The sequence below is a fragment of the Cervus canadensis genome, chromosome 17 (genome assembly GCF_019320065.1).
Source record: "Cervus canadensis isolate Bull #8, Minnesota chromosome 17, ASM1932006v1, whole genome shotgun sequence".
Lineage (NCBI taxonomy): Eukaryota > Metazoa > Chordata > Mammalia > Artiodactyla > Cervidae > Cervus > Cervus canadensis.
This window is the reverse complement of record NC_057402.1, coordinates 14,562,958-14,576,989: the sequence shown is the minus strand read 5'-3', so window position 1 is coordinate 14,576,989 and position 14,032 is coordinate 14,562,958.

Below are 14,032 nucleotides of genomic sequence, written 5' to 3'. Positions count from 1 at the left end.
CACTTGGGCAACAGAGCTACATCAAGAAAACGCAGGAGAAGGGAGACTGTAGGCAAGAAGAGAATTTCTTATATGGAGAAAGACTAGGTTGCATCAGCGGTTCTGGCATCCTGGGTTGTTGCCAGTAGGCACCCTGAAGGGGATGTGATGAATGATACAAGACAATGTGTTGGTAAGAATATATCCTTTACAGCCTTACAGTAGAATGAGGAATTTCTATTGTGATCCATTCTGCTTTCCTAGAACCAGAAATATGTTTTCTTGAGAAATGTTAAGCGTACTCTTTCAGTGTGATCTGGGGAGAGGAGTGGGCAAACAGAAGGACAACAATGAAGCACAGCTTTAGAGATATAGAGCAAAGATGCTGTGAAATACACCATTTTTGGTGAAAACCAGATAAAACTTGAGAGACACCATGTAGGCCTTTATTATCACAAAGATCATTTTCCTTCTGGTGCCAGCAACATTCTTCGCATAAGATTGGCCCCCTGTGTTTCCCCCCTTGAAACTGGGAGCTCAATCCTTCTCTCTTTTCCTTGGACCCACCCTGACCAGAGTACACCCAAGCGATTCTTGGCTGTGTCTGTGCATTCTAGCTCCGTGTCTCTCACATTAACCCCACACTGGAATCACTGAGAGCTTTAAAGAAATACTGATATATGTATTATTTTTTAAAGAGCTCTCCACATGATTCTAATGTGTAGCCCAAGTGGAGAATTCTGTTCAAGAGCAGCGATTCTCAATCTTTGATGTGCAAGTGAGTCATCTGGGGATCTTGTTAAACGGAAGTTTCTGGTTTCAGTAGATCCAGGCTTAGAGCCTGAGCGTCTGCATTTTTAACAAGCTACCAGGTGATACAGAACACTTTGAGTAGCAGTATTCTACAACAAGAATTCTCAAATTCTGGTCATAAGAATTTGACAAGTAACAAGTAACAGGATCACCTGGAGAGACTTCTCGTATCCTATTCTGCATGAAAGGAGCTTAGAAGTCACCATCCTGTCCTGAAAGTTAAAAAAAAAACAAACTGAATAGTCTGAAAATTCTACCACTCTTCTTGGATCCAAAAGAGAGGAGAGGATACAGGGCAAATCAGTGCCCCTGCCACCAAGATTGGGGAGACCAGTGAATATAGGGAGTCACAACTTACCAGAGCAGAAACTGCCAAGCGGACCAGTGTCCTGGTAGAAAAACCTGAACTATAATTGACAAATTGCAAGAAGTTCAGCATGGACAACTATGAGAGTTAAACTCTAGGGCACCCATACATAGGAGGTTTCCCATAACATTGTGAGATTTGCCACCAGGATCTCCTCCAGGTTCACACAATAAATATCAGAGAAAAATTTCCTCATGTTTCCTGCAGGCAGGCCGGAGGGGTGGAAGTGGGCATGAGAAAAGGGACCATTTTTACATACACCAGAGCACTCTATTCTTCTTAATAAGGCTGACCCTGAGAGAAGCTAGTTAACCAGATGGGGCTTCCCTGGTGGCTCAGTGGTAAAGAACCCGCCTGCAACTGCTGGAACATAAGTTCTATCCCTGGATCAGGAAGATCCCCTGGAGGAGGAAATGGCAACTCACTCCAGTATTCTTGTCTGGGAAATCCTATGGATAGAGGAGCCTGGTGGGCTACAGTCCATGGGGTCCAAAGAGTCGGCCACAACTGAGTGACTGAGCACCCACACATGCAACCTACTCAGATATTATCAGAGACTAACTGACCTAGGGAAAGAAAATACCCAACTCCAACCCACTGTAGCCATCCTATCCCAGCTAAAGAGGGGGAGGAAAAAGCTGAGAAATACTTCTGAAGCTCACAGTCCAGAGGCACAGGGTCACAAAAAGACTGAGGTCTAATCGTAGGAGTTTAGTATGCTTCCCCTCACACATGCCTTCTCATCATATTACTAAAAACTTATTTATAAGTTCCCTGTACCCAGTACATCATGTCTAGCTAGCAATTAAAAACAAAATACAAGGCATTCTAAAAGACAAATAACACAATTTTAAGAGCTAGAGCAAGCTTCAGAACCAGACATAGTAGTTGTTGGAATTATCATACTGGAAAATTAAAACAACTGTGATTATTTTGCTAAGGGCTCTAATGGATAAAATAGACCCATGCAAGAATGGATGGACGTTGAAAGCAGAGCGATAGAAATCCTAAGAGCCAAAAAGGAATGCTAGAGATAAAAACTGCTATGGCATAAATGAAGAATGCCTTTGAAGGGTTTATTAGCAGACTAGACATGGCTGAGGGAAGATTCTCTGAACTTGAGGATTTCTCAATAGAAACCTCCAAAACTGAAAAAGCAAAGAGGAAAAAAAGACTGGGAAAAAAATATAAGGACTTTGGGACAGCTACAAAAGGTGTAACACACATAATGGTAATAACAAATGAAAAAAAAAAAAGAATAAAGTATTTGAAATGATAATGACTGAAAATTTGTCCCAAATTAATGTCAAAACAAAGATCAAGGAAGCTTAGAGAACACCAAGCAAGACAAATGTAGAAAAGACTACACTTAGTCATATCATTTTCACATTACAGAAAAATCAAAGAGAAACAATCCTAGATTTTGTAAACTATGGATCTGGGGTGATTATGCTATGTCAGCCTAAGTTCATCCATTGTAATTGTGTACCAGTCTGCTGGGGGATATTGATAATGAGAGATTCTATGCTTACTGGAGAGCAGGAGGAATATGGAAAGTCTCTATATCTTAGTCTTAATTTTGCTATGAATCTAAAACTGCTGTAAAAATTTATAAAATCATCTGGTGAATTTAGAAAGCAGACCAATAATGGTCCCTACTCAGACTTATGAAGTCAGAAGCAATAGGAGGTAGGGTCTAGCAAGCATGGATATTTTTTAGGCTCCCCTAGTGATTCCACTCTATAACTAAATATGGGAACCTTCTGATTCCACTCTATAATTAAATATGGGAACCTTCATTCTAAATCGGCATTGTGGTGTTGTTTGGGCACCAAGTTGCATCTGACACTTCTGCAACTCCATGGATTGTAGCCTGCCAGGATCCTCTGTCCATGGAATTTCCCAGGAAGGAATACTGGAGTGGGTTGCCATTTCCTATTCCAGGGGATCTTCCTGACCCAGAGATCAAACCCACGTCTCCTGCAGTGGCAGGTCGGTTCTTTACCACTGAGCCACCAGGGAAGCCCCAAATCTGCATTGTTACTAGCCACTAACCACTTGTGGGTATTTAAATTAAAATTAAATTAGACAAAAAATTCAGTTTCTCAGTTGCATTAGCCACATTTCAAGTTGCATCAAGCCACAAAGTGGTTAGTGGCTTAGAGAGTGCAAATATAAAACATTTCCATTAACGCAAAGTTCTATCAGCCAGCACTGTGAAAACTCTAGACGCAGCTCTATACAACAGTCTGAAAATAGAAGTTCTCTTATTTCTAAAACTGTTACATTCTGTTTTCTTAGTTTTAAAAAGACCAAATTTCATCCAAAAAGAGGCCAGATAAACTGTTTTAGTTTATAATAGTCATTTTCAGACAACTCTGTTCTCCCATCTCCTAGTAGAATGTTCTGTGAGCTTGTAAAAAATACATTGGTTAATCAGTGCTGTCTGTTCTTTATAAATAGAGATACCTGTGTTAGATGTTGAAGCAAGGTTTGTACATGTGTGATAGGATGTGGGCTAAAACATTGTCTGTTAAACTCTAAAAGTGTTTGGTGACATGTCAACATTAAATTTAAAAGAAAAAAGAAGTAATCTTAAAATCTAAAGTTTTTTTCTTTTATGAATTCACAACGTTCTCTCCAAATAGACAATTGGTCATACTCAGGTCATGTCCAACCAAAATTGGGTTGTTTCTGCTGTAGGGACTATTCTCAAGTCCAGGGGTCCCCAGCCTCCAGGATCCAATGCCTAATGACCTGAGGAGGAGCTGATATAATAATAACGGAAATAAAGTACACGATAAATGTAATGCACTTGAATCATCCTGAAACCATCCACCACTCCCGAGTCTGTGGAAAAATTGTTCTCCATGAAACCTGTCCCTGGTGCCAAAAAGGTTGGGGACCACTGCTCAAGTCTGAAACTACACATCAAATTAAAACAAAAGCAAACTCAGAAAAACCTCCCTTTAGAAGTCCGCCGAAAGAACAATTTCAATTCTGGTGTGAGACTCCAGAATGGAGAATATTTATGGTATTTCTGAATCAAAATTTATAACAGAAAGCTAGTATTCTACTTCCAATCATATGTATTTTTTTTAAATCAAAGACACTTTATTTTCAAGTAACTCATAATTAATGAAGTTCTGTGTCTCTCATACTTCATCTTGCTGGGAGCTATGGGCAGTCAGAGTTTGGGTTTTGTCTATCACATGTTTTCCCCCTGGAAATCCAGTAATTGGAAGAAGGTTGCAGGGCTAGGATATTACACTGTATTAGAGATTTTATTATCAAGCCATCTCCTGAAGAATACTGGAGTAGATCTCAAGTTTTAGCAGAGCTGATATTTAAATGGAGATCGGAGAATGGGAGAATGAAGAACAACTCAGTGTCCTGTTTAAAAATACCCAGTCTTCCCTCACCTGGTAGGCCTGATCATTCTTAGAGTTGAAGAGATTGTGTTTCTTGTGGCAACAGTTGTCTGGGTTATAGTTCAAGAACTGTCAGAACTGAAGAGAGCGCAAAAGGTCTGGTTTTGTCTTTACTGTGAATGCTTTGTCCCGGGAGGGCGTTTGTAAGCCGGGTTTGGGAATCGGTTTCTGTGAGTATCTGTGCTTCAAACCCATCCCAGGGCTCTGAAGCGGTGCTGGTCTGAGCGCACGGGAAGCAGCACGAAGGAGCTGTCCCAGGCACTCAGGGCTCATTTGTATGGATGCACAGATGGAGTGGGAGGGGCGTTCATCTAAGCTACTGCAGTCCCCATCATAGAGCCTCATAGAAAACAGGGTTGTTCTGCAGCTTTGCTTTCCCATCAGCGTTCCACCTCACAATCTAGCACCCTTTAACTAGAGAGGATCCGGGACAAAGAGCCCTGAATGTACGAAGCATAGAACAATTTAAGTACAGTGCTCAGAAATAATTGGCCACTTAGGATAAGATAAAGTCCCATAATGGTAAAAAATCATAGCATCTTAGCTCTGGCAGAGACCTTGAAAGGTCATACAGACCATCTTCCATTTGCCTGTCTTCAAAACTTAAACCATTCTAGATGGATAAGAACCGGTTCTGTGATGTAGGCCCTCAGGAAGAAAATTACACAGCTCTCTGTGGAAAATGTTCTGATATGTAGTACCTTTCTCATGGTTTGTAAGTTCATTCTTCAGTGAACCCAGATCAGTCCCATTGCAGTTAAAACTGGTTTTTATTGGTTTATTCTTTAGTGGAGATGTATAATGACTAGTCAGTATCTCTTATGACAAAGTCTCTGAAGATCAGCCATAGGTAAATTAGTACTTCAACCTTCTTTTCAGACAGAAATCTCGGGTTTTTTGCATATTTTCTGATGGCCTGTTTTTTAGCCTCTTATTAATTATTGTTTTCATCTTCTCCTTCAAGTTCTGTATATCAGTCTTTGGTTGTAATGTCTGAACTGAATCCAGTGCCGTAGAAATATCTGACAAGTACATAGTATAATAAGAAACTCACCTCCAGTTCCTAGATACCAGAGATTATTGCTTTGCACAGTAGTGTGAGACTATAAGAATGACCATGCAGGCTGAGACTGGATAGTATGGTTTTAATAACTGGTGGGAAAATGATACATAAATGTGTGTTGAAACCTTTAAAAAAAAAACTGTGGCTGTTGGTTATATATGTACAGAGATATTAAAAAATCCATGGTCTAACTAGTATTAAGATACTATAATTTAAAACATTAAAAATTTAAGTGTTTCACTTCTGTGTAAAAGACTTTTCCTGGGACTTCCCTGGCCGTCCAGTGGTTAAGACTCCGCACTTCCCCTGAAGGGGGTGGGAGTTTAATCCTTAGTTGGGGAACTAAGATCCCACATTCTGAGTGGCGAGGCCAAAATTTGTTTAAAACTTAGATAAATAGGGCCAAGATGAAAAAGTACTGAAAGAGGCAAGACCAAACAAACCCAACAAACCATACCCAGAGTGGTTTGAGTACTGCTTGCCTTCTTGTCGTATGACTTGCATACTGGGCACACATCCCTTGCATGCTTTGGCAATTTGGTACACTCCTTCCTAAGTCTGGATCAGCTTCCAACATTTTTTTTTTTTTCCTTTGTGCTATCAGTGTCATGAAATAGCTCCAAGAGCTGCTTTAATGTGAAGTTTTTTTGCCAGCTTCCCTTCCTCTGGGACATCTTCTGCTTCTCATCACAGCCACTTTCCTCATTTATGTTGATTAGTTTGCCTTCCCTCAGTTCCCCTGTTGCGTGTGTGTAGTCTCACGCAGCAGTGTCAACAACTCCCACTTAGCTCCTTCTTCTATAACTCCGCTTACATTCCAGCATTATCACTTTTCTCTTCTTTATTTTTAATGTGTGTTTATTTATTTATTTTGGCTGTACCAGATCTTACTTGCGGCATGTGAACTCTTAGTTCCAGCATGTGGGATCTGATTTCCCCACCAAGGGAAGTAGAAGTGCCGAGTCTCAGGCACTGGGCTACCAGGGAAGTCGCCACTTTTTTTATTCTTTGCTACATGTTTACCTTTGTTGACCGGTTCTGTTTTCCCATTATCGGGTTCATCACTGGGAGGCAAGGAGACACCCCATGGGACACTCTGTTGTCTGTGTGTAACAGACCCACAGTGACCAATCACCAACAGACTTTGGAAGAAGAGGTGATTTGTCACCAATCATGACACATATTCGTTATTTATGCTGTGATATGTGAGCTGAAGAGCAAGCAGTGAAATTTGTACCTTCTCAAGTACAGCTACTGTCCCTTGGCTGCTGAAATTTGAACCTGTTCTTGGAGAACTTGTGTTATTTAGCTAAACTACTGGAACTGAAATCCTGGCATTTTAGAACCACGCAAAATAGGAATGGCCTTATTCAGTTCCTACATGTACCCCAGGTCATTGCTAATGTTCTGGTTCCTGGTGTTTGTTATCCACGCTAACACTTAAGGTCTTTTTCTGACATACAGCCCTGCCAACTTCATCATAGTGACGTTTTCTTTTCTCACCAGGGATACTACATTAGGTTTTTCCCCTTTGATTTCATACTTTTGTTTCCACTAGGCATCACTCCTTCAGTCTCTGAAGTTTTTTGGAATTGATTCCCCTCCCAAGTTTACTAGCATTTGCAAATTAGACATTTCCCCACTCGTTAATGTGAATACTAACTATCCTCACAGAATGTCAGTTCCTTATTACCTCCCAGATTGACTCGGCCAGTTCAGAGTTATCCTTTTGATCATGCAGTTCAGTCAGTTCTGTTAGCTTAAGGCCAGTGGTTCCCGGTTATTGTTCAGCATTAGGATCTTCCAAGGAGTTTTACAAACAGCTCCCCAAGCCCTTTGAGGGTCTGGGGAAGGACCTGGGAGTCAACGTGCTCCCATGTAATTAGCTAGGTTTGGTCTATAATATAAACCTTGTCTTCCTAGTTCTTAGTAACCTTATCATAAACTGATAGAACTGACACACATGTTAGAGATCATTTTGTCAAACCTACTCATTTTAGAAGTGAGAAAAGAAAGAGACACAGAAACGCCAGATGACTTGGCCATGGTCTCATAGTTACAGACAGTGAGAACTGGAACCCGTGTTTCCAGACTAAATTCAGTACCCTTTCCCCCTGATTTCCATTAATTAGATCACAATCAGAATCATTGACTATCATCTTAAAGCTCTACTGTGGTATTTTTTTTTTTTCTTGGTATGAGTGAATCTGTGTATTAACTTCTGAGGAGAGGTGCTTAACTAAGGTTCTCTGTTATGGATGGGCAGGGTGGAGGTCAGGATTTTTTTACGTCACAGGTGCTGTGGGCCCTGGAGAAGCTTTGGGGACTTCAGTTCCGTCAGGCTCTGGTGCTTGTACCCTGTCTGCTCTGCGCCTGCCCGCTGGTGCCCAGCCTTCCGCCTCTGATGTGCTTAGATATCTGCTTGAGTTGTACACAGCGTTTGTTTCCAGAGGCTGTTTGTGTAACTACTAACACCGCCTGACAGGAGGGGGGGAACGTGGGGTGGGGTGGGGATGTCCTAGTCTGTGAAGCTTTTTCTATTTCCACGAGACATTCTTACAACTAAACTAAGACTCCAGCCTTCAGGTTTGCTGACAGAGGAAATTGAGTCTGTCTGTCATTCTGAGAGAAGAACTAAGGAGTCAAGCATATATCCCTTTGATATGTTTTATGAGTTCATGAAAAATGAATGGGGATTGCCGAAGAGAGTGTATGAACAGTTAATGTTTACATTCTAAACCTGGCGTGGAAAAAAAACAAAAACAGAATTTGTCTACCTCCTAATATCCCTGAGCTCCCCTGTCAGAGGCAACAGCGTTTGAAATGTTAATGTGTCTGGTAGCCATTTTAAAGGAGTTGCTGCTTATTCCTGTGAAGCTGAAATCCAGGGCCTTGCTTCTACATTTTCTCACCTTCTCTCAAGCACATGCTGCCCCCACCCCAGCTTCCCACTAGACCCCAGAGGATAAAAGACAGTATTTCATTGAACCATGGCGTTTTGGAGCTGGAAGAGGTATTAACATTGTGTTTCAATTCCAGATTCTTAGTTTTCTCCCCTGAGAGCCCAAGAGGTCAACCGATTTGGCCACAGTCACGTGACTTGTTTGGAGCTGGACCTGACTAGAGTCTAGCTCAGGGCTACTGACTCCCAGGCCAGTATGGTTTTGACTGCATCGTACTGCATGTAATAAAACACATTTTTCAGGCTTCTTTTAATACAAAATCCTAGTGATTGGGCAGTTGTGAGTTTTGGTCTCTATGACAGACTTTGAGAGGAGATGGGACTGCATTCCTACAGCTGGAGAAACCAGATCAGTACTTTTCTACTGAATAGAAGATGGAATTTGGAAAGTGTCCTGTGTGACTGGAATTGAGGTCCCTGCTGTCTGGGCGATGGACCTGGGCTCCTTGCCTAACGCCAGGGGCCAGAAAGGGACTGTTCAGTTTCTGGTAAGGGTCAACTCACTCGGGGCCGGGCCCAGAGTTAGGCTACTTGTAAAGCACAGAAGCCCCAAGCCAAGGAAACTAATGTGAAAACTGGTCCAAAGACTAAGGGAGAAAACAAAAAAACAGCCGTGGCCACAGCCTCTCCACTGAGATGACTTTTCAACTCAGGGCCCCAGAAGGATTCTTGAAAAAGGCAGCTCTCCCTGGAGATGAGCTCACAGGAAAAACAAAACCCATTTGCAGACAAAACCAAGAACCTACAGATAACAGAACAATATGAAAGAAACTTTAGAATAAGTCCACTTAAAATGTTCAAGAGGCAAAGGAAGAAAGTCTTATGAACAGGACATTAGGAAGAATGTTCTTCATTATCCAATTGATTCTAGGTGGAGATATTTACCTGAAATGTAGTATTTCTGGGATTGGTTTTACAGGCAAATCAGGTTTGAATCCACTGAGTATTCCTTGGTGATGGTGATTTTCCCCCTTTTAAATTGTTTTTGTCTTTCCCCATCTTCACCATAACTGATGTATAAACACCATTTACCTTCTAAAAGCATGCCCAGCTTCCCTGAGGGTGGGTTCCCTGTATAGACTGCCATTGCCCTTGCTTGGTCCTTGGAAGAATTAGTTCTGGAATGTTATCTCCTCCACGTCCCTGGTGTGTTCCATCTCTGATTTATTCTGACATTACCGGCTCAGTCAGTATTGCAGGCTGAAACTATTAAGTGACAGACTCTACCCTCCACATTCTTTTCTATGACTCAGGTTTTTCCAGAAAGTTCCTGGAACCATAAAGAATTATCCATGAGTACCTTTCACAGTAACATGTGTGTGTGTGCACATATATGTGTGTGCGCTCAGTCACTCAGTTGTATCTGACTACTTGTAACCCCGTGGACTATAGCATACCAGGCTCCTCTGTCCATGGGATTTCCCAGGGAAGAATAGTGGAGTGGGTTGCCATTTCCTTCTCTAGGGATGTTTCCACCCAAGGGATCAAACTCGAATCTCCTGCATTGACAGATGGATTCTTTACCACGAGCCCCCTCTGGGAAGCCCCCTTCATAATAGCATACTCTTTTAAAAATATTCACAGGCCCTACTGAGAAGTTGTAGAAAAGATTCCACTACTTATTTAAGTTAGAGCTCACCCTGAAGACAGAACAAAATATACAGAAACATCTATTTTGATTATATGTAGATGCATCCAATCCTGGGATGATAAGGAAACACCTTAAAAAGCTAGAAGTTTTGAAAAAGAAACCTAGGGAAATTTAATTTGCAAGTGAATGCTCAGTTTTATCTTTCTCAGTAAAGGTTAGCTTCAATTAATAAATATTTTTAACATGAAGTCATATACCCTCATAAACAAAGAAACGTTACCTTCTGTTCTTTGGGAATCATACCAGCAGTCGATTCTAGGTAATAATTTTATTTTTATTTTCTGTTTTCTTTCAAAGCTTTTCAGTATAATTTGTGAGTAGTCAAAGTGTTCTTTGGGGTTTCCCTGGTAGCTCAGTGGTAAACACTCCGCCTGCCAGTGCAGGAGACATGGCTTTGCTCCCTGGTCCAGGAAGATCCCTTGGAGAAGGAAACAGCTACCCAGTCCATATTATTGCCTCAGAAATCCCATGCAGCCTGGCGTGCTACAGTCCATGGGGTCACAAAAGAGTGGGACATGACTTCATGACTCAACAACAACAACCATAAAGTGTTCTTTGAGCTCCTAGTTGGGTTCCTGAAGCCCCATTTCTTTCCCAGTGAAGTATGAAACTAGGTTCTCTAAACAGAAAGCAAAGTATATAGAATATACTTTGAAAGAGAGAGAGAGAGTCTATACTGTATATAGAACCAGGTATCTTCACCCCGTTCTGTGAAGGCTATCTAGTTCTCAGCAGTCCTGCCATCTCTATGCTCTATTTAGACACCTGAAGATTTCTGTGTCTTTCTAGTCCCTGACTTTGCAGAAGCGGAGATAAATCCAGTTTCAGTTTGGTATTTTTAGCTGGTCACTAGTTCAAGAGTTACAAAACAGTATCATCAAAGACTTTCTTCATAAGATTTAATGAGGACCAGAAACAACGCATTCATCCTAAGTCACTTCAGTCGTGTGCCACTCTTTGCAACTCTGTGGACTGTAGCCCACCACGCTCCTCTGTCCATGGGACTTTCTGGAGTGGGTTGCCATGTGCTCCTCCTCTAGGGAATCTTCCGGACCCAGGGACTGAACCTGCATCTCTTACATCTCCTCCATTGGTAGGCAGGTTCTTTACTACCAGCACCACCTGGGAAGCCTGGGATTTTCCTGGAAGCAATGTCTTTCCAGAGAAATTTTAAAGTAAGATACCTTTAAAGGTCTTCCAGGTCTTCTTTCAAATTTTCTCCAAAGATAAATGATCATGGGGGAAAAAAAAAAGATTAAAGTCTGTAGTGTCCTGGCTTTATCCTACATGAAAGCATTTAATTTTACTATAAGTAAGACCTTTTCTTCACTACTTTAAAATTCTTGTGATCCATGCTTTCTTTAATACAGTAGATTATGTGGCATTTTATAAAGTTCTCTGACATGCTTATCAGATAATTTTTCTGCTACTGTGAGATATTTTTCTGTTTCTTCTCCAGAATACAAGATGATTCTAAGAGCTCACCCAATCTTACTGTTCATGTAGAATATAGATATTTATTAAGACATTGTATAAGTTTTAGAATGAAAATGTACTTTCCCCCTTCTCAATAGAAGTATCCTTAGGCAAACTCTATCTCAATAAATGGACCTTCCATCTCCACTCGTGATCCTTCCATCACCAAGTCCTATCCATTTTAGTTTCTAAGTGCAAGTGAAGTCGCTCAGTCGTGTCGGACTCTTTGTGACCCCATGGACTGCAACCTACAGGCTCCTCAGTCCATGGAATTTTCCAGGCAAGAGTACTGGAATGGGTTGCCATTTCCTTCTCCAGGGCAATCTTCCCAACCCAGGGATTGAACCTGGGTCTCCCACATTACAGGCCAACGCTTTACCATCTGAGCCACCAGGGAAGCCCTCTTTTAGTTTCTAAAGAACTGTCAAATCTGTCTACTTCTCATCTTTTGCCAGAGCCATTAACTAGATGGATGGCATGCATGCTTAGTCGTGTCTGACTCTTTGTGACCCCATAGACTGTCCTCCACCAGGCTCCTCTGTCCATGGAATTTTCCAAGCAAGAATACCATAATGGGTTGCCATTTCCTACTCCATGGGATCTTCCCGACCCAGGAATTGAACCTAAGTCTCTTACATCTCCTGCTTTGGCATGCCGATCCTTTACCACTGCATCACCTGAAAGAGCCACATAACTAGACTCCATAATTTTGTTCCTTTGTGATAACTCATAGTCTGATCCTGTCAACTCCTTTGCTTAAAAACTCTTCAGTGGCTTTCTTTTGCTCTTAGGGTAGTAACCCAGATCCTTAAAATTGTCTCCAAGGCTCTGTAGCACCTGACCTCTATCTCTTCTTCCACATCTGCCCCACTCAGGGCTCAACCATCCTGCTCTTCCATCTCCTTGAATGTACCTCATTGCTTTTCTATTCAAGGTCTTTGCACATCTGTTCTTTATGCCTGGAGGGCTCTGCTCACCATTCTCCTTTCACTGGGGTATCTTCCATACGTCCTTCACATTGAAGCTTTTCCTCAAAGACTTCCCTAACCCCCAGACCAAGTCAGGTCTCCCTCATTATTTCTCTTCTGTTGTCCCTGTAGTTTTCCAGTGTGAAACTTGCATAGTAGATTTGAGGATCTGTAGACCTGTGCATTATTACTGTAATAATAGTTACACCAGGGGTTACACCATTTTGCTTATTATTCTGTTTGCAGCCACAAGCACAGTACCTGTCAGGGTAGGTGCTGAATCAATGTTTTTTAATAAATAAATGCCTTTTACATATGGTATACATATAATGAATACATGAAATGAGTACCCACGGTGTCTGGCCAGGGTCAGCTCCAATCTTAACTTTAATGAAACCCTTTCATTCATTGAAAGTGAAGGTGTTAGCCACTCAGTCGTGTCCTACTCTCTTTGACCCCATGGACTGACTGTAGGCTCCTCTGTCCATGGGATTCCCCAGGCAAAAATACTGGAGTGGGTTGCCATTTCCTTCTCGAGGGGATCTTCCCAACCCAGGGATCAAACCCAGGTCTCCTACACTGCAGGCAGATTCTTTACTGTCTAAGCTGCCAGGGAAACCCCTTTCCTTCATTAAAATAGCATATATCTTCAGTTTCCTAGGGTGCCTCCAATTGAGAACCAATCTTATTTTTTAAAATTAATTTACTTGGCTGCACTGGGTCTTAGTTGCAGCAGGCAGGATATTTAATTGTGGCATACGAACTCAGTCGCAGCCTGTGGGATCTAGTTGCCTGACCAGGGATCAAACCTGGGTCCCTGCATTGGAAGCACGGAGTCTTAACCACTGGACAATCAGGGAAGCCCCTGGAACCAGTCTTAAGATGAAGAAGACTCTGATTTCTGATACATGGTTTGGATGTTTATATATATGTTCACATGATTACTTTGTTTCACATGTAAGAGGGAAAAAAGTCAAAAGACTAGAGAGGTGTCAAAGTGGAATACCCTAAGTCAGGGAGCATTGAGAGAGAGCCAGGGAAGGTTCTTTTTTAAAAAAATAATTTTGTTTATTTGTTTATAGCTGTGTTTCTTTGCGGAATGGGCTTTTCTCTAGTTGCAGCAAGTGGGGGCTACTCTCTAGTTGCAGTGCACAGGCTCCTGGTTGCAGTGGCTTCTCTTGTTGCAAAGTGCTCTAGGACACTCAGTAGTTACGGCACATGGGCTTCAGTAGTTAGAACTCCCAGGCTCTGGAGCACAGGCTCAACAGCTGTGGCACATGGGCTTAGTTGCCCCACGGCTTGGGGGACCTTCCCGAATCAGG